Source organism: Mustela nigripes, chromosome 15, assembly GCF_022355385.1.
Source record: "Mustela nigripes isolate SB6536 chromosome 15, MUSNIG.SB6536, whole genome shotgun sequence".
NCBI lineage: Eukaryota > Metazoa > Chordata > Mammalia > Carnivora > Mustelidae > Mustela > Mustela nigripes.
Genome location: NC_081571.1, coordinates 13,399,686 through 13,406,161, shown reverse-complemented (window position 1 = coordinate 13,406,161; position 6,476 = coordinate 13,399,686).

Here is a 6,476-nt window from a genome sequence, read left to right as displayed (position 1 = left end):
ATATATATATATTAGATAAATTAGTTAAAAAACGTTAAAAAAGAAAAAGGTAAAGGTTAAAAAAATAATTTAACTAGAAGGCAAGAAAAAAAACAAAAAAATGAAAAAGAAAAAAATTAAATTAACTGCAAGATTAAAAAAAATCACAGGGAAAAAGCCATGAGTTCCGTCCTTTGCTTTCTCCTCCTCTGGAATTCTCCTGCTCTCCTTGGTCTTGAATCCGCACTCCTTGGTAGGTGAACTTGGTCTCGGCTGGATTTCTTGTTGATCTTCTGGGGGAGGGGCCTGTTGGAGTGATTCTCAAGTGTCTTTGCCCCAGGCGGAATTGCACCACCCTTATCAGGGGCCTGGGTGAGTAATCTGCTTGGGTTTGCTTTCAGGAGCTTTTGTTCCCTGAGCGCTTTCCATAGAGTTCCGGAGGACGGGAATACAAATGGCGGCCTCCTGGTCTCCAGCCCGGAGGAGCCAAGAGCCCAGGGTCCCACTCCTCAGTGTGCCCTCAGAGAACAGCGCCCAGTTACTCCCGTCTACCTGACCTCCGGCCGCGCTCCGAGCTCACCGAGCCTGCTACCAGTTCAAGGTTACCCCGAGCTGCGAGCTTACTGTCGGCTCTGTCTCTGTAGCCGACTTTCCCGTTCCAATACCCGCAAGCTCTGTGACACTCAGACACCCCCGATCCTTCTGTGACCCCGCGGGACTTGAGGCCACGCTCACCCCGCGTGGGCTTTGCCCTGGTTTAGCCTCTGGAGCAATGTCCCTCAGCGGAACAGACTTTTAAAAGTCCTGATTTTGTGTGCCGTTGCTCCGCCGCTTGCTGGGAGCTGGCCCCTCCCCCCGGGGTCTATCCTCCCCTCGCTTTGGATTCACGTCTCCGCCGGTCCTACCTTTCAGAAAGTGGTTGTTTTTCTGTTTCCAGAATTGCTGTTCTTCTTCTCTTCGATCTGCCGATGGATTTTCAGGTGTTTGCAATCTTTAGGTAAGCTATCTAGCTGATCTCCGGCTAGCTGAAGTAGTCTCAGCCTGCTACTTCGCCATCTTGACCGACACTTTTCATTCTAATATACCTATGGATTTGAAAATATTTCCAGTAAAAATACTACCAAAGTTTTTTTGAGGATTTGAACAAGTTGGTTCTAACATATGTGTGAAAATCTGGAAAACAGTATGGAGTTTCCTCAAAAAGTTGAAAATAGAGCTACCCTATGACCAGCAATTTTACTACTAGATATTTACCCCCAAAATACAAATATAGTGACCTGAAGGGGCATCTGCTCCCCAATGTTTATGGCACCAATGGTCACAATATCCAAACTATGGAAAGATTGCAGATGTCCATTGACAGATGAATGGATAAAGATGTGGTATGTGTGTGTGTGCGTGCACATGCATGCGCATGCGCACACACACACACACACACACACACACAGGAATATTACTCAGCCATCAAAAAGAATGAAGTCTTGCCATTTGCAATGATGTGGATGAAACTAGAGTGTATAATGCTAAGTGAAATAAATCAATCAGAGAAAGACTTATCATATGATCTCACTTACATATGGAATCTAAGAAACAAAACAGGATCATAGGGGAAGAGAGGAAAAACTAAAACAGGATGAAATCAGAGAGGGAGACAAACCATAAGAGACCCTAATTCATAGGAAACAAACAGGGTTAGTGGAGGGTAGAGGGGTGGGGGAATGGGGTACCTGGGTGATGGACATTAAGGAGGGCATATGATGTAATGGGCACTGGGTGTTAAGACTGATAAATCACTGATCTCTGCCTCTGAAACTAATAATAATTATATGTTAATTGATTGAATTTAAATTTTAAAAAATCAATATGGAACAAAAATTTACCCCAAAGATACAGATGTAGTGAAAAGAAGGGCCATCTGTATCCCAATGTTTATAGCAGCAATGGCCATGGTCGCCAAACTATGGAAAGAACCAAGATGCCCTTCAACAGATGAATGGATAAGGAAGATGTGTTCCATATACACTATGGAGTATTATGCCTCTATCAGAAAGGATGAATACCCAACTTTTGTAGCAACATGGACAGGACTGAAAGAGATTATGCTGAGTGAAATAAGTCAAGCAGAGAGAGTCAATTATCAGATGGTTTCACTTATTTGTGGAGCATAACAAATAGCATGGAGGACAAGGGGAGATGGAGAGGAGAAGGGAGTTGAGGGAAATTTCAAGGGGAGGTGAACCATGAGAGACTATGGACTCTGAAAAACAATGTGAGGGTTTTGAAGGGGCAAGGGGTAGGAGGTTAGGGGAACCAAGTGGTGGATATTATAGAGGGCACGGATTGCATGAAGCACTGGATGTGGTGCAAAAACAATGAATACTGTTACACTGAAAAGAAATTTTAAAAAACAATTATTATTTTTTAAAGATTTTATTTATTTTTTTGACAGAAATCACAAGTAGGCAGAGAGGCAAGCAGAGAGAGAGAGGAGGAAGCAGGCTCCCAGCTGAGCTGAGAGCCCGATGTGGGACTCAATCCCAGGACCCTGAGATCACGACCTGAGCTGAAGCCAGAGGCTTAACCCACTGAGCCACACAGGCACCCCAGAAGAATTATTTTGATGAAGACATTATCACATAGGAATTTTATTTTCTGCTTTTAAGAAAAAAAGGATGATCCCTCTCTGCCCCAGTAACAATGCACTGACCACTGCTTATAGCCAATTAGAAACCATCACGACCTTGAATTCTTATTTTTCTCCAGTGAATTTTGCTGAAAACAACTTTCACCAATTTGCATCTAAGACCTAATGAAAGCTGATCTTCCTGTTGTCTCTTTGGACTTGTCTGTGGTTGGCTATAATTTGCTTGTCTCAAGTTGCAATTTCTCTACTATTCTTGAATAAACTCACTTTACTAGTAAAAGAAAAAATTAAAAATGAAGATTAAAAAAATTAAATGAAATGAAACAAAATATGTGTGAAAAGGCAATGTCTAAGAATAGCCAAATCTCTCTCAAAAAAATAGTGGGGGGAACTTTCCCTTACAAATCAAGATTTTCTATGAAACATCAGAGATGATGAAGTTACAGAATCAAGGATCGAGTAATGGAGCGGATTACAGGAGTCAGGAACAGATTTATGCAGGTGTGAGTAAGATGCATGCCCATGCAGGAGGGCATATCAAAGAAGGAAAGTCAGGCTATTCAAAAATATGCTAGGACACTTGATTATTCACATGGAAAATGTGACTCTGGAGTCCTTTCTCATGCACAACTGAAAAATTTCAGTTAGATTAAAAATTCAAATTCAAAAGGTAGGTAATGTAAACATTTTAAAGAAAACATTGGATAATTTCTCTCTGAATTTGAGGGTAGGGAAACTTTTCTTTTTTTTCTTTTTTTTTAATTTTTTAATTTTTTATAAACATATTTTTATCCCCAGGGGTACAGGTCTTAAAAGAAAAAATATACACAAACAAAATAAAGACCATATATTTATGTAAGAATTGAGAAACTCGCATTAATAAAAATGATACTATTAAGGGAAGTAAACAAGACAACCCATAAACTAGAAGACCTTTGTAGCACACATAATATAAGGAATTATGTCCAGAACCTATAAAATATCTCCTATAAATCAGTGGGTTTTTAACATAAGCAAGAATGTTTACTGCAGTATTGTTTATAGTAGCAAAAAATGGGAAACAGCCCTAATGTTCTCAATTGTAAATGGGTAAATTTAACATATTCGTATAGTAGAAAACTGAACAGCAGTGAAAATGATTAACCATATGAAATATGGACAAATTTCAAAAACAATGTTGAGTGAAAGTTACAGAAGACTATTTGTAGTATATCAATTATAAAATCTGAAAGGCATAAAAACAAAAATATATAGGCAAATATACATACATATAAAATATGATTATAGTAAAAGAAAATGGCATGATAAATATTAAAATAAAAGTAATAGCTTTCCCTCGGGAGTCAGAGAATCAAATGTGACCCAGGAGAGACACATAGAGGTTTCAATGATATTGATGTTGTACTACCTCTTAATATGAATTACTGTTTAAATGACCTCAGAAGTGTTAAAATGTGAAAAGATGTGCCTCTCAGAATTCTGAAAATATTGCATGTCATAATAAAAGATTTTAAAAGATTAAATGTGCACAGTACATATATACATATTTTCTTGGATCTTTCTCATATTTGCTTTCTCAGACATTTATCATATTTAAAAAATTTTTAAAAACTTCTCCTCTTCCTCTTTTAAGTTTGTCACTATTCCTCTTAAATAGACTGTTGTGGCCAGAACTGACAGAATGGATTCTACTGTAGATGTCCTACATAAATGAACAAAGACTTCTACTTTATTTCCCTGAACTAAAAGATCACCATGGAACTTGTGATTTTTGTCCTACTGCTATTAGAGTTTCAGCAGAGCACAGATTTCTAAATTGCTGGTCTGGTAGATGGGAGAAAGGATGGGAAAGAAGCTGACAAAAGAACACATGCCACTTGAAGGGTATGGGGAAGGAAGAACATTCAGTTGCCAAGCAACCAGCCTGTATCCTTCACCTTGAAATGCTGACTGCAAGTGGCATATGGATCTCAGGTCTTTCTCTTTGTGACAGTGATGTAGCCCTCCTTTTTAGCTCTAGCCTCCTTTTTTTTTTTTTTCTTTTGCACCCAAGGTACAGGATTCTGCAAAAGTTCCTTAATTTTACATTGTCTATTGATCTTTTTGCATCTAGCTACCCATGTTGACATGAGTTTGACTCACAGAAATAATCCTGTCTTTATGGAATTCCCTAGGTTAAAAGTATAAAACCCTCTGTAAAGATCTTTTAATGTATTTTTAATCTGTGTAGGTGTGTGTGTGCATGTGTGTGCTCCATACCTTTCCTAGAAATTTTGAGGTAGCTAGAGTCCCATGTGTTTTATTCTCAGTTGATAAAGCCAGAAATGAAATTAATCCCCTTTTCCATGATGTGTTCTGGAATAAAAGTGAGATTTTCAGCAAGAAAAGCATATAATGTAAAACTATCTACTCTAGCTGCATGATAAAGATGATTGAGTTTGGGAGACAGAGGAATATAGAATTATGAATAGTTGTTTGCTTTCATAAATTTCAAAAGTTCTTGTGCCAGAAAACCCTAGGAAGTCACTGTCCCAAGAGTGATCTTGAATGTCCTGTATCAACATTGCCTTCGATGTTGGATTAAAGTGCACATTCCCTATTCACTCCCAAGCTCATTGGATAAGATCCTGGGATCTGCATTTCTAGTAAGTTTTCCAGGCAGTTTTGGGACACACCTCTTTAAGTGATTTTAAATGTCCCTAATCATGAAGTGTCAGTATTATTACTAGTTTGGGTGGTCTCTCTAAACAGAGGATTCACCATGCAATTAGCAGAGATAAGCCTTCATAGAATTTAATGAAATATTTCACCAAGAGTGCCTTAATACACTTATAGTAACTATACATTCTCCAGTTCCAAATAATTTGCCCTCTGGATTCTAAAACCTTTTACTTCCACAACCATGAGCCTGATTGTTTTTTCATTGTATATTCAACTCTCTGATAGCAAATGACCCCTACCTATATTTGAAGCCACGTTATCCAATTTGCTTCTTGCCCTTCGGACAGTAGATAAAGGGAAAGACTCTATAAACCAGAACTTAGGGCAAGTGCTCAGATGCACCACCTGTTTGACTCTTTTATTTTATTCAAGTATAATTGACATTCAGTGTTATATTAGTTTCGGCTATGTAGTATCATGATTCAGCAATTCCATACATTAATCAGTGTTCATCTTCAGTGCACTCTTAATCTCCTTTACATATTTCACCCATCCCCCTACCTACCTCCCCTCTGGCAACCACAAAGTTTGTTCCCTACATGTGAGTGTGGAGTTTTTTGATCGTCTCTTCTTTTTATTTGTTCATTTGTTTCTTAAATTCCACATATGAATAAAATCATATGGCATTTGTCTTTCATTAACTGGCATTTCATTTAGCATAATGCCCTCTGGATTCATCCATGTTGTTGCAAATGGCAAAATTTCATTTCTTTTTATGACTGAGGAATATTGTGTTATATATATATATATATATGCACTACATCTTCTTTATCCATTCGTCTGTGGATGGACACTAGGGTTGCTTTCATATTTTGGCTATTGAAAATAAGGCTGGGATAAACATAGAGGTGCATGTATCTTCTTGAGTTAATGTTTTAATTTCCTTTGGGTAAATACCCAGTAGTATGATTACTGGATTATGTGATATTTCTATTTTTAGTTTTTAAGGAAACTCCATACTGTTTCTCCACAGTGGCTGTACCAGTTTACATTCTCACCAATAGTGCATGAGGATTCCTTTCTTTCCACATTTTCACCAACACTTGTTTCTTATCTTTGTTACCTTAGGTATAAGGTGATATCTCATTGTTTTTATTTGCATTTCCCTGATGATTAGTAATGTTGAACATCT